The 22110-nt window shown below is 46.6% G+C and overlaps 27 non-coding genes and 2 pseudogenes across 27 annotated transcripts; 5 read left to right on the top strand and 24 right to left on the bottom strand.

Moving 5' to 3' along the window:
* Positions 1 to 159: 159 nt before the first annotated feature.
* On the bottom strand, positions 160 to 322 carry LOC134991951 (U1 spliceosomal RNA). Its single transcript, XR_010196156.1, has one exon. It is a non-coding gene; the product is annotated as a U1 spliceosomal RNA (small nuclear RNA).
* Positions 323 to 474: 152 nt separating this feature from the next.
* On the bottom strand, positions 475 to 638 carry LOC134991966 (U1 spliceosomal RNA). The gene has a single exon (XR_010196165.1). It is a non-coding gene; the product is annotated as a U1 spliceosomal RNA (small nuclear RNA).
* A 671-nt stretch (positions 639 to 1309) lies between these two features.
* LOC134992481 (U1 spliceosomal RNA) lies at positions 1310 to 1473 on the bottom strand. The gene has a single exon (XR_010196641.1). It is a non-coding gene; the product is annotated as a U1 spliceosomal RNA (small nuclear RNA).
* A 152-nt stretch (positions 1474 to 1625) lies between these two features.
* LOC134992249 (U1 spliceosomal RNA) lies at positions 1626 to 1789 on the bottom strand. The gene has a single exon (XR_010196433.1). It is a non-coding gene; the product is annotated as a U1 spliceosomal RNA (small nuclear RNA).
* Positions 1790 to 2483: 694 nt separating this feature from the next.
* Positions 2484 to 2625, bottom strand: LOC134992558 (U1 spliceosomal RNA; annotated as a pseudogene).
* A 152-nt stretch (positions 2626 to 2777) lies between these two features.
* LOC134992531 (U1 spliceosomal RNA) lies at positions 2778 to 2941 on the bottom strand. Its single transcript, XR_010196688.1, has one exon. It is a non-coding gene; the product is annotated as a U1 spliceosomal RNA (small nuclear RNA).
* A 671-nt stretch (positions 2942 to 3612) lies between these two features.
* LOC134992574 (U1 spliceosomal RNA) lies at positions 3613 to 3776 on the bottom strand. The gene has a single exon (XR_010196718.1). It is a non-coding gene; the product is annotated as a U1 spliceosomal RNA (small nuclear RNA).
* Positions 3777 to 3928: 152 nt separating this feature from the next.
* On the bottom strand, positions 3929 to 4092 carry LOC134992237 (U1 spliceosomal RNA). The gene has a single exon (XR_010196422.1). It is a non-coding gene; the product is annotated as a U1 spliceosomal RNA (small nuclear RNA).
* Positions 4093 to 4762: 670 nt separating this feature from the next.
* Positions 4763 to 4925, bottom strand: LOC134992454 (U1 spliceosomal RNA). The gene has a single exon (XR_010196617.1). It is a non-coding gene; the product is annotated as a U1 spliceosomal RNA (small nuclear RNA).
* Positions 4926 to 5077: 152 nt separating this feature from the next.
* LOC134992281 (U1 spliceosomal RNA) lies at positions 5078 to 5241 on the bottom strand. Its single transcript, XR_010196463.1, has one exon. It is a non-coding gene; the product is annotated as a U1 spliceosomal RNA (small nuclear RNA).
* Positions 5242 to 5856: 615 nt separating this feature from the next.
* Positions 5857 to 6019, bottom strand: LOC134992503 (U1 spliceosomal RNA). Its single transcript, XR_010196662.1, has one exon. It is a non-coding gene; the product is annotated as a U1 spliceosomal RNA (small nuclear RNA).
* Positions 6020 to 6172: 153 nt separating this feature from the next.
* LOC134992358 (U1 spliceosomal RNA) lies at positions 6173 to 6336 on the bottom strand. Its single transcript, XR_010196530.1, has one exon. It is a non-coding gene; the product is annotated as a U1 spliceosomal RNA (small nuclear RNA).
* Positions 6337 to 7019: 683 nt separating this feature from the next.
* LOC134991949 (U1 spliceosomal RNA) lies at positions 7020 to 7171 on the bottom strand (annotated as a pseudogene).
* Positions 7172 to 7323: 152 nt separating this feature from the next.
* LOC134992151 (U1 spliceosomal RNA) lies at positions 7324 to 7487 on the bottom strand. Its single transcript, XR_010196339.1, has one exon. It is a non-coding gene; the product is annotated as a U1 spliceosomal RNA (small nuclear RNA).
* Positions 7488 to 8158: 671 nt separating this feature from the next.
* On the bottom strand, positions 8159 to 8321 carry LOC134992543 (U1 spliceosomal RNA). The gene has a single exon (XR_010196694.1). It is a non-coding gene; the product is annotated as a U1 spliceosomal RNA (small nuclear RNA).
* A 152-nt stretch (positions 8322 to 8473) lies between these two features.
* LOC134992201 (U1 spliceosomal RNA) lies at positions 8474 to 8637 on the bottom strand. Its single transcript, XR_010196387.1, has one exon. It is a non-coding gene; the product is annotated as a U1 spliceosomal RNA (small nuclear RNA).
* Positions 8638 to 9251: 614 nt separating this feature from the next.
* LOC134992502 (U1 spliceosomal RNA) lies at positions 9252 to 9414 on the bottom strand. Its single transcript, XR_010196661.1, has one exon. It is a non-coding gene; the product is annotated as a U1 spliceosomal RNA (small nuclear RNA).
* Positions 9415 to 9566: 152 nt separating this feature from the next.
* LOC134992315 (U1 spliceosomal RNA) lies at positions 9567 to 9730 on the bottom strand. Its single transcript, XR_010196495.1, has one exon. It is a non-coding gene; the product is annotated as a U1 spliceosomal RNA (small nuclear RNA).
* A 672-nt stretch (positions 9731 to 10402) lies between these two features.
* LOC134992575 (U1 spliceosomal RNA) lies at positions 10403 to 10565 on the bottom strand. Its single transcript, XR_010196719.1, has one exon. It is a non-coding gene; the product is annotated as a U1 spliceosomal RNA (small nuclear RNA).
* Positions 10566 to 10717: 152 nt separating this feature from the next.
* Positions 10718 to 10881, bottom strand: LOC134992190 (U1 spliceosomal RNA). Its single transcript, XR_010196377.1, has one exon. It is a non-coding gene; the product is annotated as a U1 spliceosomal RNA (small nuclear RNA).
* A 671-nt stretch (positions 10882 to 11552) lies between these two features.
* LOC134992542 (U1 spliceosomal RNA) lies at positions 11553 to 11715 on the bottom strand. The gene has a single exon (XR_010196693.1). It is a non-coding gene; the product is annotated as a U1 spliceosomal RNA (small nuclear RNA).
* A 152-nt stretch (positions 11716 to 11867) lies between these two features.
* On the bottom strand, positions 11868 to 12031 carry LOC134992165 (U1 spliceosomal RNA). Its single transcript, XR_010196353.1, has one exon. It is a non-coding gene; the product is annotated as a U1 spliceosomal RNA (small nuclear RNA).
* Positions 12032 to 12702: 671 nt separating this feature from the next.
* Positions 12703 to 12865, bottom strand: LOC134991890 (U1 spliceosomal RNA). The gene has a single exon (XR_010196111.1). It is a non-coding gene; the product is annotated as a U1 spliceosomal RNA (small nuclear RNA).
* A 144-nt stretch (positions 12866 to 13009) lies between these two features.
* On the top strand, positions 13010 to 13125 carry LOC134991984 (U5 spliceosomal RNA). Its single transcript, XR_010196183.1, has one exon. It is a non-coding gene; the product is annotated as a U5 spliceosomal RNA (small nuclear RNA).
* Positions 13126 to 13395: 270 nt separating this feature from the next.
* LOC134991977 (U5 spliceosomal RNA) lies at positions 13396 to 13511 on the top strand. The gene has a single exon (XR_010196176.1). It is a non-coding gene; the product is annotated as a U5 spliceosomal RNA (small nuclear RNA).
* A 286-nt stretch (positions 13512 to 13797) lies between these two features.
* LOC134991993 (U5 spliceosomal RNA) lies at positions 13798 to 13913 on the top strand. Its single transcript, XR_010196191.1, has one exon. It is a non-coding gene; the product is annotated as a U5 spliceosomal RNA (small nuclear RNA).
* A 278-nt stretch (positions 13914 to 14191) lies between these two features.
* On the top strand, positions 14192 to 14307 carry LOC134992011 (U5 spliceosomal RNA). The gene has a single exon (XR_010196208.1). It is a non-coding gene; the product is annotated as a U5 spliceosomal RNA (small nuclear RNA).
* A 275-nt stretch (positions 14308 to 14582) lies between these two features.
* LOC134992047 (U5 spliceosomal RNA) lies at positions 14583 to 14698 on the top strand. The gene has a single exon (XR_010196241.1). It is a non-coding gene; the product is annotated as a U5 spliceosomal RNA (small nuclear RNA).
* Positions 14699 to 20061: 5363 nt separating this feature from the next.
* Positions 20062 to 20135, bottom strand: TRNAN-AUU (transfer RNA asparagine (anticodon AUU)). The gene has a single exon. It is a non-coding gene; the product is annotated as a tRNA-Asn (tRNA).
* Between the last annotated feature and the right edge of the window lie 1975 nt (positions 20136 to 22110).

The following is a 22110-nucleotide window of genomic DNA, read 5'->3' as shown; positions in this document are numbered from 1 at the left end:
CTGCAGCACTACCTGTAGTTTGCATTGTGCGTTGGAAGGCACAAAGTAAGCAGACGGGGAAGTCAGGATAGTGCACAAGGGCATAGTAGGGAGCGGCTCAAGAAAAGAGAAGTGGAAACAGACAGCAAACTAGGCTGGAGAGAGACCTGAGACAAAGAGATCTGAATTATACGAGAGCCGACCAGAGGAAACACAAATTATGTAATCAAGTGTCCCACATTTGGGGAAATCTTAGGAGCAGCACACCCAGAGTGCATTGGGTGAGCCTTGCCCTGGGAGAAGCACCTTCCTGATCATAGTATCTCACCTGGCAGGTAAGTAGGAGTTGGGCTAGAGCTGGGGAGGGTCGCTGTTCGGGCACCCCCCTGCCAAGTGAAGGAGATCCATCTGAGGCAGCACAAGGAAACTCTCGAAAAAAGAACAAGGCTAGAGGAAGATCTGAGACAAAGAAATCTGACTTTTACCAGAGCTGACCAGAGGAAAGCACAAACACAGTCCCCCACTACCACAAATAATGCAGTCGAGTTTCCCACATTTGGGGAAATCACAGGGGTCAGCATACCCAGAATGCAATGAATGAACCTCACCCTGGGAGAACAATCTTCATGATAATGGTATCTCCTATGCAAAATAAGTATGATTTGGGATAGGGCTGGGAAGGGCCGCTGCTCAGGCACATCTCTGTCAAGTAAAGGAGATTCAACTGAGGCAGCACAAGGGAACTCTCATCTGGGGACAACAACAGCAGGGAGAACACATATTTTCAGATGAAAATGGGAGAGCAGAAGGCTGCCTAATACTGAAGCACCCCCAAACAACAAACCAAATGCAACAACTAGTACAAGCATTCCTGGGAAAAGGTCTGCAGAAGACGGATTTGCATACGGTGATGTCATCCAAGCAGTGGGCCAAGGTTGGCTGGAACCCTCATCTGCATATGAAAAGAGAAAAGGGTTATGCAGGGCATGGCGGCCTTTTGCGGTGCTTGGATGACCCTTAGTTCGCATTAAACACCTCCACCCTCCGTCGGTGTGGGGCTCATGTTGGCTATGCCCCAGCCCCTGAAGCATTCAAGCTGATTTCTTGCAGCAGCTGGGCACTGTAACAGCTCCAGAGCTGCTCTGTAAGGCAAGTAAAAGGGTGTTGGCCCTGCAGCACTACCTGTAGTTTGCATTGTGCGTTGGAAGGCACAAAGTAAGCAGACAGGAGAAGTCAGGAGAGTGCACAAGGGCATAGAAGGCAGGGGCTCAAGAAAAGAGAAGTGGAAACAGACAGCAAACTAGGCTAAAGAGAGACCTGAGACAAAGAGATCTGAATTATACGAGTAGCCGACCAGAGGAAACACAAATTATGCAATCAAGTGTCCCACATTTGGGGAAATCGTAGGAGCAGCACACCCAGAGTGCAATGGGTGAGCCTTGCCCTGGGAGAAGCACCTTCCTGATCATAGTATCTCACCTGGCAGGTAAGTAGGAGTTGGGCTTGAGCTGGGGAGGGTCGCTGCTCGGGCACCCCCCTGTCAAGTGAAGGAGATCCAACTGAGGCAGCACAAGGAAACTCTCAAAAAGAGAACAAGGCTAGAGGAAGATCTGAGACAAAGAAATCTGACTTTTACCAGAGCTGACCAGAGGAAAGCACAAACACAGTCCCCCACTACCACAAATAATGCAGTCGAGTTTCCCACATTTGGGGAAATCACAGGGGTCAGCATACCCAGAATGCAATGAATGAACCTCACCCTGGGAGAACAATCTTCATGACCATGGTATCTCCTATGCAAAATAAGTATGATTTGGGATAGGGCTGGGGAGGGCCGCTGCTCAGGCACATCTCTGTCAAGTAAAGGAGATTCAACTGAGGCAGCACAAGGGAACTCTCATCTGGGGACAACAACTGCAGGGAGAACACATATTTTCAGATGAACATGGGAGAGCAGAAGGCTGCCTAATACTGAAGCACCCCAAACAACAAACCAAATGCAACAAATAGTACAAGCATTCCTGGGGGAAGGTCTGCAGAAGACGGATTTGCATACGGTGATGTCATCCAAGCAGTGGGCCAAAGTTGGCTGGAACCCTCATCTGCATATGAAAAGAGAAAAGGGGTATGCAGGGCATGGCGGCCTTTTGCGGCGCTTGGATGACCCTTAGTTCGCATTAAACACCTCCACCCTCCGTCGGTGTGGGGCTCATGTTGGCTATGCCCCAGCCCCTGAAGCATTCAAGCTGATTTCTTGCAGCAGCTGGGCACTGTAACAGCTCCAGAGCTGCTCTGAAAGGCAAGTAAAAGGGTGTGGGCCCTGCAGTACTACCTGTAGTTTGCATTGTGCGTTGGAAGGCACAAAGTAAGCAGACAGGAGGAGAAGTCAAGAGAGTCCACAAGGGTATAGAAGGGAGGGGCTCAAGAAAAAAGAAGTGGAAACAGACAGCAAACTAGGCTGGAGAGAGACCTGAGACAAAGAGATCTGAATTATATGAGAGCCGACCAGGGGAAACACAAATTATGCAGTCAAGTTTCCCACATTTGGGGAAATCGCAGGGGCAGCACACCCAGAGTGCAATGGGTGAGCCTTGCCCTGGGAGAAGCACCTACATGATCATAGTATCTCACCTGGCAGGTAAGTAGGAGTTGGGCTAGAGCTGGGGAGGGTCGCTGCTCGGGCACCCCCCTGTCAAGTGAAGGAGATCCAACTGAGGCAACACAAGGGAACTCTCGAAAGAAGAACAAGGCTAGAGGAAGATCTGAGACAAAGAAATCTGACTTTTACCAGAGCTGACCAGAGGAAAGCACAAACACAGTCCCCCACTACCACAAATAATGCAGTTGAGTTTCCCACATTTGGGGAAATCACAGGGGTCAGCATACCCAGAATGCAATGAATGAACCTAACCCTGGGAGAACAATCTTCATGACCATGGTATCTCCTATGCAAAATAAGTATGATTTGGGATAGGGCTGGGGAGGGCCGCTGCTCAGGCACATCTCTGTCAAGTAAAGGAGATTCAACTGAGGCAGCACAAGGGAACTCTCATCTGGGGACAACAACTGCAGGGAGAACACATATTTTCAGATGAACATGGGAGGGCAGAAGGCTGCCTAATACTGAAGCACCCCCAAACAACAAACCAAATGCAACAACTAGTAAAAGCATTCCTGGGAGAAGGTCTGCAGAAGACGGATTTGCATACGGTGATGTCATCCAAGCAGTGGGCCAAAGTTGGATGGAACCCTCATCTGCATATGCAAAGAAAAAAGGGTTATGCAGGGCATGGCGGCCTTTTGCGGTGCTTGGATGACCCCTAGTTCGCATTAAACACCTCCATTCTCCTTCGGTGTGGGGCTCATGTTGGCTATGCCCCAGCCCCTGAAGTATTCAAGCTGATTTCTTGCAGCAGCTGGGCACTGTAACAGCTCCAGAGCTGCTCTGTAAGGCAAGTAAAAGGGTGTGGGCCCTGCAGCACTACCTGTAGTTCGCATTGTGCGTTGGAAGGCACAAAGTAAGCAGACAGGAGAAGTCAGGAGAGTGCACAAGGGCATAGAAGGCAGGGGCTCAAGAAAAGAGAAGTGGAAACAGACAGCAAACTAGGCTAAAGAGAGACCTGAGACAAAGAGATCTGAATTATACGAGTAGCCGACCAGAGGAAACACAAATTATGCAATCAAGTGTCCCACATTTGGGGAAATCGTAAGAGCAGCACACCCAGAGTGCAATGGGTGAGCCTTGCCCTGGGAGAAGCACCTTCCTGATCATAGTATCTCACCTGGCAGGTAAGTAGGAGTTGGGCTTGAGCTGGGGAGGGTCGCTGCTCGGGCACCCCCCTGTCAAGTGAAGGAGATCCAACTGAGGCAGCACAAGGAAACTCTCAAAAAGAGAACAAGGCTAGAGAAAGATCTGAGACAAAGAAATCTGACTTTTACCAGAGCTGACCAGAGGAAAGCACAAACACAGTCCCCCACTACCACAAATAATGCAGTCGAGTTTCCCACATTTGGGGAAATCACAGGGGTCAGCATACCCAGAATGCAATGAATGAACCTCACCCTGGGAGAACAATCTTCATGACCATGGTATCTCCTATGCAAAATAAGTATGATTTGGGATAGGGCTGGGGAGGGCCGCTGCTCAGGCACATCTCTGTCAAGTAAAGGAGATTCAACTGAGGCAGCACAAGGGAACTCTCATCTGGGGACAACAACTGCAGGGAGAACACATATTTTCAGATGAACATGGGAGAGCAGAAGGCTGCCTAATACTGAAGCACCCCAAACAACAAACCAAATGCAACAAATAGTACAAGCATTCCTGGGGGAAGGTCTGCAGAAGACGGATTTGCATACGGTGATGTCATCCAAGCAGTGGGCCAAAGTTGGCTGGAACCCTCATCTGCATATGCAAAGAAAAAAGGGTTATGCAGGGCATGGCGGCCTTTTGCGGTGCTTGGATGACCCCTAGTTCGCATTAAACACCTCCATTCTCCTTCGGTGTGGGGCTCATGTTGGCTATGCCCCAGCCCCTGAAGTATTCAAGCTGATTTCTTGCAGCAGCTGGGCACTGTAACAGCTCCAGAGCTGCTCTGTAAGGCAAGTAAAAGGGTGTGGGCCCTGCAGCACTACCTGTAGTTCGCATTGTGCGTTGGAAGGCACAAAGTAAGCAGACAGGAGAAGTCAGGAGAGTGCACAAGGGCATAGACGGCAGGGGCTCAAGAAAAGAGAAGTGGAAACAGACAGCAAACTAGGCTGGAGAGAGACCTGAGACAAAGAGATCTGAATTATACAAGCGCCGACCAGGGGAAACACAAATTATGCAGTCAAGTTTCCCACATTTGGGGAAATCGCAGGAGCAGCACACCCAGAGTGCAATGGGTGAGCCTTGCCCTGGGAGAAGCACCTTCATGATCATAGTATCTCACCTGGCAGGTATGTAGGAGTTGGGCTAGAGCTGGGGAGGGTCGCTACTCGGGTACCCCCCTGTCAAGTGAAGGAGATCAAACTGAGGAAGCACAATGGAACTCTCGAAAGAAGAACAAGGCTAGAGGAAGATCTGAGACAAAGAAATCTGACTTTTACCAGAGCTGACCAGAGGAAAACACAAAAACAGTCCCCCACTACCACAAATAATGCAGTTGAGTTTCCCACATTTGGGGAAATCACAGGGGTCAGCATACCCAGAATGCAATGAATGAACCTCATCCTGGGAGAACAGTCTTTATGACCATGGTATCTCCTATGCAAAATAAGTATGATTTGGGATAGGGCTGGGGAGGGCCGCTGCTCAGGCACATCTCTGTCAAGTAAAGGAGATTCAACTGAGGCAGCACAAGGGAACTCTCATCTGGGGACAACAACTGCAGGGAGAACACATATTTTCAGATGAACATGGGAGGGCAGAAGGCTGCCTAATACTGAAGCACGCCCAAACAACAAACCAAATGCAACAACTAGTACAAGCATTCCTGGGGGAAGGTCTGCAGAAGACGGATTTGCATACGGTGATGTCATCCAAGCAGTGGGCCAAAGTTGGCTGGAACCCTCATCTGCATATGAAAAGAGAAAAGGGGTATGCAGGGCATGGCGGCCTTTTGCGGCGCTTGGATGACCCTTAGTTCGCATTAAACACCCCCACCCTCCTTCGGTGTGGGGCTCATGTTGGCCATGCCCCAGCCCCTGAAGCATTCAAGCTGATTTCTTGCAGCAGCTTGGCACTGTAACAGCTCCAGAGCTGCTCTGTAAGGCAAGTAAAAGGGTGTGGGCCCTGCAGCACTACCTGTAGTTTGCATTGTGCATTGGAAGGCACTTAAGAAAAGAGAAGTGGAAACAGACAGCAAACTAGGCTGGAGAGAGACCTGAGACAAAGAGATCTGAATTATACGAGAGCCGACCAGGGGAAACACAAATTATGCAGTCAAGTTTCCCACATTTGGGGAAATCGCAGGAGCAGCACACCCAGAGTGCAATGGGTGAGCCTTGCCCTGGGAGAAGCACCTACGTGATCATAGTATCTCACCTGGCAGGTAAGTAGGAGTTGGGCTAGAGCTGGGGAGGGTCGCTGCTCGGGTACCCCCCCTGTCAAGTGAAGGAGATCCAACTGAGGCAGCACAAGGGAATTCTCGAAAGAAGAACAAGGCTAGAGGAAGATCTGAGACAAAGAAATCTGACTTTTACCAGAGCTGACCAGAGGAAAACACAAACACAGTCCCCCACTACCACAAATAATGCTGTCGAGTTTCCCACATTTGGGGAAATCACAGGGGTCAGCATACCCAGAATGCAATGAATGAACCTCATACTGGGAGAATAATCTTCATGACCATGGTCTCTCCTATGCAAAATAAGTATGATTTGGGATAGGGCTGGGGAGGGCCGCTGCTCAGGCACATCTCTGTCAAGTAAAGGAGATTCAACTGAGGCAGCATAAAGGAACTCTCATCTGGGGACAACAACTGCAGGGAGAACACATATTTTCAGATGAACATGGGAGGGCAGAAGGCTGCCTAATACTGAAGCACCCCCAAACAACAAACCAAATGCAACAACTAGTGCAAGCATTCCTGGGGGAAGGCCTGCAGCAGATGGATTTGCATATGGTGATGTCATTCAAAGCAGTGGGTCAAAGTTGGCTTCAACCCTCGTCTTTATATGAAAAGAGAAAAGGGGCGTGCAGGGCATGGCGGCCTTTTGCGGCGCTTGGATGACCCCTAGTTCGCATTAAACACCTCCACCCTCCTTCGGTGAGGGGCTCATGTTGGCTATGCCCCAGCCCCTGAAGCATTCAAGCTGATTTCTTGCATTAGCTGGGCACTGTAACTGCTCCAGAGCTGCTCTGTACGGCAAGTAAAAGGGTGTGGGCCCTGCAGCACTACCTGTAGTTTGCATTGTGCATTGGAAGGCACAAAGTAAGCAGACGGGAGAAGTAAGGATAGTGCGCAAGGCCATAGAATGGAGCGGCTTAAGAAAAGAGAAGTGGAAACAGACAGCAAACTAGGCTGGAGAGAGACCTGAGACAAAGAGATCTGAATTATACCAGAGCCGACCAGGGGAAACACAAATTATGCAGTCAAGTTTCCCACATTTGGGGAAATCGCAGGGGCAGCACATCCAGAGTAAAATGGGTGAGCCTTGCCCTGGGAGAAGCACCTTCATGATTATAGCATCTCACCTGGCAGGTAAGTAGAAGTTGGGCTAGAGCTGGGGAGAGTCGCTGCACGGGCACCCCCCTGTCAAGTGAAGGAGATCCAACTGAGGCAGCACAAGGGAACTCTCGAAAGAAGAACAAGGCTAGAGGAAGATCTGAAACAAAGAAATCTGACTTTTACCAGAGCTGACCAGAGGAAAGCACAAACACAGTCCCCCACTACCACAAATAATGCAGTTGAGTTTCCCACATTTGGGGAAATCACAGGGGTCAGCATACCCAGAATGCAATGAATGAACCTCACCCTGGGAGAACAATCTTCAAGACCATGGTCTCTCCTATGCAAAATAAGTTTGATTTGGGATAGGGCTGGGGAGGGCCGCTGCTCAGGCACATCTCTGTCAAGTAAAGGAGATTCAACTGAGGCAGCACAAGGGAACTCTCATCTGGGGACAACAACTGCAGGGAGAACACATATTTTCAGATGAACATGGGAGGGCAGAAGGCTGCCTAATACTGAAGCACCCCCAAACAACAAACCAAATGCAACAACTAGTGCAAGCATTCCTGGGGGAAGGCCTGCAGCAGATGGATTTGCATATGGTGATGCCATCCAAGCAGTGGGTCAAAGTTGGCTTCAACCCTCGTCTGCATATGAAAAGAGAAAAGGGGCGTGCAGGGCATGGCGGCCTTTTGCGGCGCTTGGATGACCCCTAGTTCGCATTACACACCTCCACCCTCCTTCGGTGTGGGGCTCATGTTGGCTATGCCCCAGCCCCTGAAGCATTCAAGCTGATTTCTTGCAGCAGCTGGGCACTGTAACTGCTCCAGAGCTGCTCTGTAAGGCAAGTAAAAGGGTGTGGGCCCTGCAGCACTACCTGTAGTTTGCATTGTGCGTTGGAAGGCACGAAGTAAGCAGACGGGAGAAGTCAGGATAGTGCGCAAGGGCATAGAAGGGAGCGGCTCAAGAAAAGAGAAGTGGAAACAGACAGCAAACTAGGCTGGAGAGAGACCTGAGACAAAGAGATCTGAATTATACGAGAGATGACCAAGGGAAACACAAATTATGCAGTCAAGTTTCCCACATTTGGGGAAATCGCAGGGGCAGCACAACCAGAGTGCAATGGGTGAGCCTTGCCCTGGGAGAAGCACCTTCATGATCATAGTATCTCACCTGGCAGGTAAGTAGGAGTTGGGCTAGAGCTGGGGAGGGTCACTGCTCGGGCACCCCCCTCTCAAGTGAAAGAGATCCAACTGAGGCAGCACAAGGGAACTCTCGAAAGAAGAACAAGGCTAGAGAAAGATCTGATATAAAGAAATCTGATTTTTACCAGAGCTGACCAGAGGAAAGCACAAACACAGTCCCCCACTACCACAAATAATGCAGTCGAGTTTCCCACATTTGGGGAAATCACAGGGGTCAGCATACCCAAAATGCAATGAATGAACCTCACCCTCGGAGAACAATCTTCATGAAAATGGTATCTCCTATGCAAAATAAGTATGATTTGGGATAGGGCTGGGGAGGGCCGCTGCTCAGGCACATCTCTGTCAAGTAAAGGAGATTCAACTGAGGCAGCACAAGGAAACTCCCATCTGGGGACAACAACTGCAGGGAGAACACATATTTTCAGATGAACATGGGAGGGCAGAAGGCTGCCTAATACTGAAGCACCCCCAAACAACAAACCAAATGCAACAACTAGTACAAGCATTCCTGGGGGAAGTTCTGCAGAAGACGGATTTGCATACGGTGATGTCATCCAAGCAGTGGGCCAAAGTTGGCTGGAACCCTCATCTGCATATGAAAAGAGAAAAGGGGTATGCAGGGCATGGCGGCCTTTTGCGGCGCTTGGATGACCCTTAGTTCACATTAAACACCCCCACCCTCCTTCGGTGTGGGGCTCATGTTTGCTATGCCCCAGCCCCTGAAGCATTCAAGCTGATTTCTTGCAGCAGCTGGGCACTGTAACAGCTCCAGAGCTGCTCTGTACGGCAAGTAAAAGGGTGTGGGCCCTGCAGCACTACCTGTAGTTTGCATTGTGCATTGGAAGGCACTTAAGAAAAGAGAAGTGGAAACAGACAGCAAACTAGGCTGGAGAGAGCCTGAGACAAAGAGATCTGAATTATACGAGAGCCGACCAGGGGAAACACAAATTATGCAGTCAAGTTTCCCACATTTGGGGAAATCGCAGGAGCAGCACACCCAGAGTGCAATGGGTGAGCCTTGCCCTGGGAGAAGCACCTACGTGATCATAGTATCTCACCTGGCAGGTAAGTAGGAGTTGGGCTAGAGCTGGGGAGGGTCGCTGCTCGGGTACCCCCCTGTCAAGTGAAGGAGATCCAACTGAGGCAGCACAAGGGAATTCTCGAAAGAAGAACAAGGCTAGAGGAAGATCTGAGACAAAGAAATCTGACTTTTACCAGAGCTGACCAGAGGAAAACACAAACACAGTCCCCCACTACCACAAATAATGCTGTCGAGTTTCCCACATTTGGGGAAATCACAGGGGTCAGCATACCCAGAATGCAATGAATGAACCTCACACTGGGAGAATAATCTTCATGACCATGGTATCTCCTATGCAAAATAAGTATGATTTGGGATAGGGCTGGGGAGGGCCGCTGCTCAGGCACATCTCTTTCAAGTAAAGGAGATTCAACTGAGGCAGCATAAGGGAACTCTCATCTGGGGACAACAACTGCAGGGAGAACACATATTTTCAGATGAACATGGGAGGGCAGAAGGCTGCCTAATACTGAAGCACCCCCAAACAACAAACCAAATGCAACAACTAGTGCAAGCATTCCTGGGGGAAGGCCTGCAGCAGATGGATTTGCATATGGTGATGTCATCCAAAGCAGTGGGTCAAAGTTGGCTTCAACCCTCGTCTGCATATGAAAAGAGAAAAGGGGCGTGCAGGGCATGGCGGCCTTTTGCGGCGCTTGGATGACCCCTAGTTCGCATTAAACACCTCCACCCTCCTTCGGTGTGGGGCTCATGTTGGCTATGCCCCAGCCCCTGAAGCATTCAAGCTGATTTCTTGCAGTAGCTGGGCACTGTAACTGCTCCAGAGCTGCTCTGTACGGCAAGTAAAAGGGTGTGGGCCCTGCAGCACTACCTGTAGTTTGCATTGTGCATTGGAAGGCACAAAGTAAGCAGACGGGAGAAGTAAGGATAGTGCGCAAGGCCATAGAATGGAGCGGCTTAAGAAAAGAGAAGTGGAAACAGACAGCAAACTAGGCTGGAGAGAGACCTGAGACAAAGAGATCTGAATTATACGAGAGCCGACCAGGGGAAACACAAATTATGCAGTCAAGTTTCCCACATTTGGGGAAATCGCAGGGGCAGCACATCCAGAGTGCAATGGGTGAGCCTTGCCCTGGGAGAAGCACCTTCATGATTATAGTATCTCACCTGGCAGGTAAGTAGAAGTTGGGCTAGAGCTGGGGAGAGTCGCTGCACGGGCACCCCCCTGTCAAGTGAAGGAGATCCAACTGAGGCAGCACAAGGGAACTCTCGAAAGAAGAACAAGGCTAGAGGAAGATCTGAAACAAAGAAATCTGACTTTTACCAGAGCTGACCAGAGGAAAGCACAAACACAGTCCCCCACTACCACAAATAATGCAGTTGAGTTTCCCACATTTGGGGAAATCACAGGGGTCAGCATACCCAGAATGCAATGAATGAACCTCACCCTGGGAGAACAATCTTCAAGACCATGGTCTCTCCTATACAAAATAAGTATGATTTGGGATAGGGCTGGGGAGGGCCGCTGCTCAGGCACATCTCTTTCAAGTAAAGGAGATTCAACTGAGGCAGCACAAGGGAACTCTCATCTGAGGACAACAACTGCAGGGAGAACACATATTTTCAGATGAACATGGGAGGGCAGAAGGCTGCCTAACACTGAAGCACCCCCAAACAACAAACCAAATGCAACAACCAGTGCAAGCATTCCTGGGGGAAGGCCTGCAGCAGATGGATTTGCATATGGTGATGCCATCCAAGCAGTGGGTCAAAGTTGGCTTCAACCCTCGTCTGCATATGAAAAGAGAAAAGGGGCGTGCAGGGCATGGCGGCCTTTTGCGGCGCTTGGATGACCCCTAGTTCGCATTACACACCTCCACCCTCCTTCGGTGTGGGGCTCATGTTGGCTATGCCCCAGCCCCTGAAGCATTCAAGCTGATTTCTTGCAGCAGCTGGGCACTGTAACTGCTCCAGAGCTGCTCTGTAAGGCAAGTAAAAGGGTGTGGGCCCTGCAGCACTACCTGTAGTTTGCATTGTGCGTTGGAAGGCACGAAGTAAGCAGACGGGAGAAGTCAGGATAGTGCGCAAGGGCATAGAAGGGAGCGGCTCAAGAAAAGAGAAGTGGAAACAGACAGCAAACTAGGCTGGAGAGAGACCTGAGACAAAGAGATCTGAATTATACGAGAGATGACCAAGGGAAACACAAATTATGCAGTCAAGTTTCCCACATTTGGGGAAATCGCAGGGGCAGCACAACCAGAGTGCAATGGGTGAGCCTTGCCCTGGGAGAAGCACCTTCATGATCATAGTATCTCACCTGGCAGGTAAGTAGGAGTTGGGCTAGAGCTGGGGAGGGTCGCTGCTCGGGCACCCCCCTCTCAAGTGAAAGAGATCCAACTGAGGCAGCACAAGGGAACTCTCGAAAGAAGAACAAGGCTAGAGGAAGATCTGATATAAAGAAATCTGATTTTTACCAGAGCTGACCAGAGGAAAGCACAAACACAGTCCCCCACTACCACAAATAATGCAGTCGAGTTTCCCACATTTGGGGAAATCACAGGGGTCAGCATACCCAGAATGCAATGAATGAACCTCACCCTGGGAGAACAATCTTCATGACCATGGTATCGCCTATGCAAAATAAGTATGATTTGGGATAGGGCTGGGGAGGGCCGCTGCTCAGGCACATCTCTGTCAAGTAAAGGAGATTCAACTGAGGCAGCACAAGGGAACTCTCATCTGGGGACAACAACTGCAGGGAGAACACATATTTTCAGATGAACATGGGAGGGCAGAAGGCTGCCTAATACTGAAGCACCCCCAAACAACAAACCAAATGCAACAACTAGTGCAAGCATTCCTGGGGGAAGGCCTGCAGCAGATGGATTTGCATATGGTGATGTCATCCAAACAGTGGGTCAAAGTTGGCTTCAACCCTCGTCTGCATATGAAAAGAGACAAGGGGCGTGCAGGGCATGGCGGCCTTTTGCGGCGCTTGGATGACCCCTAGTTCGCATTACACACCTCCACCCTCCTTCGGTGTGGGGCTCATGTTGGCTATGCCCCAGCCCCTGAAGCATTCAAGCTGATTTCTTGCAGCAGCTGGGCACTGTAACTGCTCCAGAGACGCTCTGTAAGGCAAGTAAAAGGGTGTGGGCCCTGCAGCACTACCTGTAGTTTGCATTGTGCGTTGGAAGGCACGAAGTAAGCAGACGGTAGAAGTCAGGATAGTGCGCAAGGGCATAGAAGGGAGCGGCTCAAGAAAAGAGAAGTGGAAACAGACAGCAAACTAGGCTGGAGAGAGACCTGAGACAAAGAGATCTGAATTATACGAGAGCCGACCAGGGGAAACACAAATTATGCAGTCAAGTTTCCCACATTTGGGGAAAACGCAGAAGCAGCACACCCAGAGTGCAATGGGTGAGCCTTGCCCTGGGAGAAGCACCTTCATGATCATAGTATCTCACCTGGCAGGTAAGTAGGAGTTGGGCTAGAGCTGGGGAGGGTCGCTGCTCGAGCATCCCCCTGTCAAGTAAAGGAGATTCAACTGAGGCAGCACAAGGGAACTCTCATCTGGGGACAACAACTGCAGGGAGAACACATATTTTCAGATAAAAATCTTGGTCATGCTCTGGTTTCTCTTCAGAACGAACAAATCTTTCGCCTTTTACTAAAGATTTCCGTGGAGAGGAGCAAAACCGAGTTTTATCTCAATTTTTGCATGCCCCATCTTTTTGGGGTTTCTTTTATCGGTTTAAAGATAGAATGAGTGTGCTTTAATGTAAGCTCATTTGCATAGAAATGACAGTAAATGTTTGTTTCTTTTCAAACAGAACTTTCTTGACCATGCTACTTGCTTGAAAGATCTGGGAGCACATGGAATACAGTACAAACCATGCTTATAGCAAGGAGAAGACAGGTGAGAAATCTGCTTTCTTTCAAATTGGGCGCTCACTTTGATCTGAATGAGGACTGCTGGCACGGCACTCAGGCGACAGGTGGAATCTTGGTCATGCTCTGGTTTCTCTTCAGAACGAACAAATCTTTCGCCTTTTACTAAAGATTTCCGTGGAGAGGAGCAAAACTGAGTTTTATCTCAATTTTTGCATGCCCCATATTATTGGGGTTTCTTTTATCGGATTAAAGACAGAACGAGTGTGCTTTCTTGTTAGCTTTAATGTAAGTTTATTTGCATAACAATGACAATAAATGTCTGTTTCTTTTCAAGCAGAACTTTCTTGACCATACTAATTGCTTGAAAGATCTGGGAGCACATGGAAAAGAGTACAAACCATGCTTATAGCAAGGGGAAGCCTGGTGAGAAATCTGCTTTCTTTCTTTCAAATTGGGTGCTCACTTTGAGCTGAATGAGGACTGCTGGCATGGCACTCAGGCGACAGGTGGAATCTTGGTCATGCTCTGGTTTCTCTTCAGAACGAACAAATCTTTCGCCTTTTACTAAAGATTTCCGTGGAGAGGAGCAAAACTGAGTTTTATCTCAATTTTTGCATGCCCCGTCTTATTGGGGTTTCTTTTATCAGTTTAAAGATAGAACGAGTGTGCTTTAATGTAAGCACATTTGCATAGAAATGACAGTAAATGTTTGTTTCTTTTCAAACAGAACTTTCTTGACTATACTAATTGCTTGAAAGATGTGGGAGCACATGGAAAAGAGTACAAACCATGTTTATAGCAAGGGGAAGCCTGGTGAGAAATCTGCTTTCTTTCTTTCTTTCAAATTGGGTGCTCACTTTGAGCTGAATGAGGACTGCTGGCATGGCACTCAGGCGACAGGTAGAATCTTGGTCATGCTGTGGTTTCTCTTCAGAACGAACAAATCTTTCGCCTTTTACTAAAGATTTCCGTGAAGAGGAGCAAAACTGAGTTTTATCTCAATTTTTGCATGCCCCATCTTATTGGGGTTTTATTTTATCGGTTTAAAGATAGAACGAGTGTGCTTTAATGTAAGCTCATTTGCATAGAAATGACAGTCAATGTTTGTTTCTTTTCAAACAGAACTTTCTTGACCACACTAATTGTTTGAAAGATCTGGGAGCACATGGAAAAGAGTACAAACCATGTTTATAGCAAGGGGAAGCCTGGTGAGAAATCTGCTTTCTTTCATTCAAATTGGGTGCTCACTTTGAGCTGAATGAGAACTGCTGGCATGGCACTCAGGCGACAGGTGGAATCTTGGTCATGCTCTGGTTTCTCTTCAGAACTAACAAATATTTCGCCTTTTATTAAAGATTTCCGTGGAGAGGAGCAAAACTGAGTTTTATCTCAATTTTTGCATGCCCCATATTATTGGGGTTTCTTTTATCAGTTTAAAGACAGAACGAGTGTGCTTTCTTGTTAGCTTTAATGTAAGTTTATTTGCATAACAATGACAGTAAATGTTTGTTTCTTTTCAAACAGAACTTTCTTGACCATGCTACTTGCTTGAAAGATCTGGGAGCACATGGAAAACAGTACAAACCATGCAGTATCACAAGAGCCTTTATTTGATCTTTCATGAAGATAGAGCAGAATTGAGGACACGTCAACAATTTCTGCCAAAGGTGGTTCATCTTTCCACATGGTGCCTTTGGCCACTGACACCTTCGTTGAGTCAAAGTCTCTGGCTGTGGTCAGAACTTTGAAAATTTATGTCACCAGAACGGTTCAGATTAGGAAAACAGAGGCTCTGTTTGTCCTGTATGCTCCCAACAGGATTGGGTGTCCTGCTTCCATGCAGACCATTATGCGCTGAATCTGTGGTAAGATTCAGCATGCTCATTCCACGGCAGGATTGCCGTTACTGAATTAGGTGAAGACCCATTCTACTAGAAAGGTGGGTTCATCCTGGGCAGCTGGTCGGGGAGTCTCAGCATTGCAACTTTGCCGAGCAGCTATTTAGTAAACACTTTTGCTAAGTTTTACAAGTTTGATACCTTGGCTGATGATAACCTCAAGTTGGGTCATTCGGTGCTGCAGAGTCGTACGCACTCTCCCACCCGTTCAAGAGCTTTGGTATAACCCCATGGTTCTTAATGTGACCCCAGCATCCTCTAGGTCGTATGAGAAAATAGGATTTTAATACCTACCGGTAAATCCTTTTCTCTTAGTACGTAGAGGATGCTGGGCACCCGTCCCAGTCCATACTGTGTCTGCAGTTATTACTTGTGGTTATACACATGTTGTGTTACGGTTCTGGTCAGCTTTTTGCTGCAATTGTTCATGCCGTTGGCTTGTGTTCTGTTGAATGCCACGTTCTGCGGCATGCTTAAGGTGTGAGCTGGTAAGATGCTCACCTTAGTTTAACAATAAATCCTTTCCTCGAAATGTCCGTCTCCCTGGGCACAGTTCCTATAACTGGAGTCTGGAGGAGGGGCATAGAGGGAGGAGCCAGTTCACACCCTTTGAAAGTCTTAAAGTGCCCATGTCTCTTGCGGATCCCGTCTATACCCCATGGTTCTTAATGTGACCCCAGCATCCTTTACGGACTAAGAGAAAAGGATGCCCTTGTGTACTATCCTGACTTCTCCTCCCGTCTGCTTACTTTGTGCCTTCCAACGCACAATGCGAACTACAGGTGGTGCTGCAGGGCCCACACCCTTTTACTTGCCTTACAGAGCAGCTCTGGAGCTGTTACAGTGCCCAGCTGCTGCAAGAAATCAGCATGAATGCTTCAGGGGATGGGGCATGGCCAACATGAGCCCCACACCAAAGGAGGGTGGGGGTGTTTAATGCAAACTAGGGGTCATCCAAGCACTGCAAAAGGCCGCCATGCCCTGCATGCCCCTTTTCTCTTTTTATATGCAGATGAGGGTTCCAGCCAACTTTGGCCCACTGCTTGGATGACATCACCGTATGCAAATCCGTCTGCTGCAGACCTTCCCCCAGGAATGCTTGTACTAGTTGTTGGATATGGTTTGATATTTGATGGTGCTTCAGTATTAGGCAGCCTTCCGCCCTCCCATGTTCATCTGAAAAGATGTGGTCTCCCTGCAGTTGTTGTCCCCAGACGAGAGTTCCCTTGTGCTTCCTCAGTTGAATCTCCTTAACTTGACAGGGGAGGGGCTGCCCGAGCTGCCACCCTCCCCAGCCCTATCCCAACTCATACTTATTTTACATATTAGATCTCTTGATCATGAAGATTGTTCTCACAGGGTGAGGTTCATCCATTATATTTTAAAATAGGAAGGTACAAATTACATATTTGAATTGCATCTATGTGCTGGATTCAAATGCCCCCCCCCCTTCCTTTCTCAATTGTGCCCGTCAGCAGCTATTCTAAGGTTGCTGCCAATGGGTGTGACACATTAATTTCTTCTGTGGGGTACACTGGACTCCACAAGGATTCACATTGGGGTGTAGAGTAGGATCTTGATCTGAGGCACCAACCGGCTCAAAGCTTTTGACTGTTCCCAAGATGCTCAGCGCATCCTCCTCTATAACCCCGCTTCCATGAACAGGGAGCTCAGTTTGTAGTTGGTGCCTTCAGTAGCAGGCCACTTAACAGGGGCCTGCCTCAGGCAGCCTATTCTTAGCTATTAATTTTGACAAGAAAAGAAGAACTTGTTTTATGAGAATCTACAAGGGCTGCAGCAGGCTAGGTCTAATAGACATCTTTACTGCAGCTTCATCACTCCCAGCGGCGCTGTATACTCCCGTGCCCTGGTTGCTGGGTCACTGCAGCGGAGGCTCCGGTTTCTTCCTAAGGTCAGTCACACACACACACCGCCCTTCCGGATCACGAGGCCGCTGATTAAGGGGAGCGTGGCCGTAGGGGGTGGGCCGTGTGCGCACTGGGGTGGACACTGATTACTGGGCAGCCGCTCCACTAGCCACCAGGTACAGTTAAGGAGCACAGGTCTGGGGGTTTTTCTCCTATATTAACCCAATTTTGTACTGCCCGCAGCGCATTGTGATAGGTAATAGGGCCTGATTCAGGTTGGATTGCAATCACAATAAGCGATCCAACTGCAAAAATTGCTAAGAGCATACGCATGTGCCTGCATGCGATCGCCTCTGCCTGTCAATCGGGGCAGGGGGGGAGAGTGGGGTCAGCAACACTCCATTTCCAAGTCAGGGATGGAGCAGTGCGGGGGCAAGGCTTCAAAATGGGGTCTGCAATGGAGGAGACACAGGGGGCGTGGTCACAGCGGCTGTATGACATCACATTCAGCCGCTGTGATCACAAAAATGGTGGCGGCTTCCTGCGCGCACATACAGTCTGCACCAGCAGGAGGCTACACCATTGTTTATGATCACGCTGAACTGCAGTGCGACTGCAATTACAGCATGGTCAAGAAGGGAGGTGTCATACTGGGTGGCCATGCCCTGTCACTGTGCAGGAGCCAGCACCGCTTACACACTAGTCCCCGGGTGCAGCACCCAACCCCCGGGACACCCGGAGCAACAAAATGTAGATTCAGGCCACCAGGCCACGCCCCTACCTATGAAATCATGCCTCCTTTTTACCATTGCGCTGCTTATTTGCACGCACTGCATTACAATCTCCCTCGACACCTCTCTGGGTGTCACCAGTGATAGTGACACCTCTGCCATGCTTGTAGCAGCTAGTCCAAAGATCTATGCCTCAAGCCCTGAGTGTTTGCCCTTGTGACTTGTTGATCATCATAGCGAAGCAGATGCTTACAGAAAACTGCAGGGGCTTAGATTGAAAATAAAAAAAATTGATGGGTATAAGGTAGAGAGGAGCGGGTTCGGTTCTCCGAGAACCGAATTCCCCACGAACTCCACGTGGTTTACACTGGTCTGAGGCAGGCTCGGTTGTTCCCGCCTGACTCGGAAAACCTGAACAAGGGAAAATGTCATCATCCCGCTGTCGGATTCTCGCGAGATTCGGATATTATATATAGAGCTGCGCGTTGCCGCCATTTTTACTCGTGCATTGAAGAGAGAGCGGAGAGGACGTGGCTATGTTCTCTCAGTGGAAATCTCAATATCAGTGCTCAGTATCAGTGGTTACTTATTGCTGCTCAGTAATACTAGTAGTGTGTCTCTCCTGCTCAGTGTCAGTTCTCAGTAGTATCCTCATCAGTGCTCAGTATCACTGCTCATTGTCTTGTGCTGCATTGTGGTGCTCAGCATACTACAGTACATTACTAATAGTCCAGTGCTGCATCTTGCTGCTCAGTGTCAGTTCTAGTATCCTCATCAGTGCTCACTATCACTGCTCATTGCATTGTGGTGTTCTGTATACTACAGTAATATAGTAACATATAGTAACATAGTTTTTGAGGTTGAATAGAGGCAAATTGCCCATCGTGTTCAACCTGTTTTAAGTTGTGATGATTCTACATACTTGCTGAATAATGTTTTATGACTAGTTAGCTACTATAACTCATGTTACCCCCGGATTAACCATGTTGATATTTTAAGTATTATAACCTTGGATAGCTTTTTCATTCAGAAATGTATCCATTCCTTTTTTAAATCCAATTACAGAGTCCGCCATTACCACCTTCCCTGGCAGGGAATTCCACATCCTGATTGCCCTAACAGTGAAGAAACCTTTCCTCCATTGCGTTCTGAACTTTCCTCCAGTCGCAGCGAGTGACCACGTGTTCTTTTAATAAATAATTCCTCTGATAACTCTTTGTTATGTATCTTTACATATTTGAAGATATTAATAATATCTCCTCTTAGGCACCTCTTTTCTAGTGTATACATATTCAGCCTAGTAAGTCTTTCCTTATAGTCCAGTACTTTTAGGCCTTTAATCAATTTAGTCTTCAGGATCTCTCGGACTTCCAAGAGCAGCAGAGTAGTGCAATGGAAGGATGCTGGGCGCATAACCCAGAGGTCGATTAATCGAAACTATCCTCTGCTATGTGCATTTTTTTTTATAATTAAAGTAATCAAAAACTGGGATTGATATTTTGGCTCTTTTATTTTTACTTAAAGTACAATAACTTTTATCATTTTAATTTGTTTTAATAGTATATTGACAGCATTGTTTTCTTTAAAAAATCCACTTAATTTTCTTTACCCTATTACTGAAATGGTAATTGACAAAAACAAACTACATTGTCACCAGAAGAGCAATGCAAAATGTACAAGTGATATATTAAAATCATCTTCCATCTTGAATTTCAATGATGCATTGGGACAACAATTTTGTGAGAAACATCTTCACCCATAAAGAAAGATTTTCTTAATTCCTTATCTGTGTGCTGATTAGATATTATCTTGTTTTTTACATTAAACAGACTTCCACATGAGAAAGCAGCAAGGATGCAGTAACGTTTATGTTTCCTGGTGTCAACCTGTATTATTTCAGTAGACATTGAAATGAGGATGCATCTTGCTGCCTTTCCAATGTAGCAAGTTTAATTCAGTAATAGGTGAAAAAACATTCCTACAAAGGTGTTAATCAGAGACTTGGCTTTGTGGACACTTTTCAGAGAGCAAATTTGTTAGCATAAAAATAAAGTCAGAAAATGAAGAGCTGTTTAATCACTCAATTGGACTTTTCTGCCAGCATAATTTTTTTTTCTCTGCAACCCACTGCTAAATTGTGCTTCCTAGCTGTTTTTTATAAAATCACTTAATCAAATCTAACTCTGATTACATCAGAGAAGGCCAGGTACCCTACACCATAAGAGGGGGTTTGAAATTTTGACTTGTCTACTTAAAGATCACCAAAATCTGATCACAAGGTCAATTACATCCCTGGGTGGGATTGAACCACCAACCTTTTGGTTAATAGCCAAACATGCTAACCGATTGCACCACAGAGACACCTCGTAAAAGTCCATTCTGACAAAGGCTAATAAGCATTCATCTAGAACGTTTCCTAGAAAAACTTTAAAAAGTCAATAATCTGGAGAGTTTTTGTAAGAAACACATTGCTACTTTCCCATGATGAGTGAGTGCTTCAGGATCTCTTGCACTTACATGAGCAGCAGAGTACTGCAACGGAAGCATGCTGGGCCCATAACTCAGATGTAGGCAGATTGAAACTATCTTCTGCTATATGCATTGTTTTTTGTTAATTAAAGTAATCCAAAACTGGGATTGATATTTTGGCTCTTTTATTTTTACTTAAAGTACAATAACTTTTACCATTTTAATTTGTTTTAATAGTAAATTGACAGTATTGTTTTCTTTCAAAAATCCACTTAATTTTCTTTACCCTATTATTAAAATGGTAATTGACAAAAACAAACTACATTGTCACCAGAAGAGCAGTATAAAATGTACAAGTGATATATTAAAATCATCATTCCAGCTTGAATTTCAATGATGCTTTGGTGCAACAATTTTGTGAGAAACATCTTCACCCATAAAGAAAGATTTTCTTAATTCCTTACCTGTGTGCTGATTAGATATCACCTTGTTTTCACATTAAACAGACTTCCCCATGAGGAAGCAGCAAGGATGCAGTGACGTTTATGTTTCCTGGTGTCAACCTGTATTATTTCAGTAGACATTGAAATGAGGATGCATCTTGCTGCCTTTCCAATGAAGCAAGTTTAATTCAGTAATAGGTGAAAAACCATTCCTACAAAGGTGTTAATCAGAGACTTTACTTTGTGGACACTTTTCAGAGAGCAAATTTGTTAGCATAAACATAAAATCAGAAAATGAAGAGCTGTTTAATCACTCAATTGGACTTTTCTGCCAGCATAGTTTTTTTTCTCTGCAACCCACTGCTAAATTGTGCTTCCTAGCTGTTTTTTATAAAATCACTTAATCAAATCTAACTCTGATTACATCAGAGAAGGCCAGGTACCCTACACCATAAGAGGGAGTTTGACATTTTGACTTGTCTACTTAAAGATTACCAAAATCTAATCACAAGGTCAATTACATCCATGGGTGGGATTGAACCACCAACCTTTTGGTTAATAGCCAAACATGCTAACCGATTGCACCACAGAGACACCTCGTAAAAGTATATACTGACAAAGGCTAATAAGCATTCATCTAGAACGTTTCCTAGAAAAACTTTAAAAAGTCAATAATCTGGAGAGTTTTTGTAAGAAACACATTGGTACTTTCCCATGATGAGTGAGTGCTTCAGGATCTCTTGCACTTACATGAGCAGCAGAGTACTGCAACGGAAGCATGCTGGGCCCATAACCCAGAGGTAGGCAGATTGAAACTATCCTCTGCTATATGCATTGTTTTTTGTTAATTAAAGTAATCCAAAACTGGGATTGATATTTTGGCTCTTTTATTTTTACTTAAAGTACAATAACTTTTACCATTTTAATTTGTTTTAATAGTATATTGACAGTATTGTTTTCTTTCAAAAATCCACTTAATTTTCTTTACCCTATTATTAAAATGGTAATTGACAAAAACAAACTACATTGTCACCAGAAGAGCAGTACAAAATGTACAAGTGATATATTAAAATCATCTTTCCAGCTTGAATTTCAATGATGCTTTGGTGCAACAATTTTGTGAGAAACATCTTCACCCATAAAGAAAGATTTTCTTAATTCCTTACCTGTGTGCTGATTAGATATCACCTTGTTTTCACATTAAACAGACTTCCCCATGAGGAAGCAGCAAGGATGCAGTGACGTTTATGTTTCCTGGTGTCAACCTGTATTATTTCAGTAGACATTGAAATGAGGATGCATCTTGCTGCCTTTCCAATGAAGCAAGTTTAATTCAGTAATAGGTGAAAAACCATCCCTACAAAGGTGTTAATCAGAGACTTGGCTTTGTGGACACTTTTCAGAGAGCAAATTTGTTAGCATAA

Source organism: Pseudophryne corroboree, unplaced genomic scaffold (assembly GCF_028390025.1).
Source record: "Pseudophryne corroboree isolate aPseCor3 unplaced genomic scaffold, aPseCor3.hap2 scaffold_121, whole genome shotgun sequence".
NCBI classification, from domain to species: Eukaryota; Metazoa; Chordata; class Amphibia; order Anura; family Myobatrachidae; genus Pseudophryne; species Pseudophryne corroboree.
Note: the sequence above shows the minus strand (reverse complement) of the source record. Positions and strands in the feature narration are given on the sequence as shown.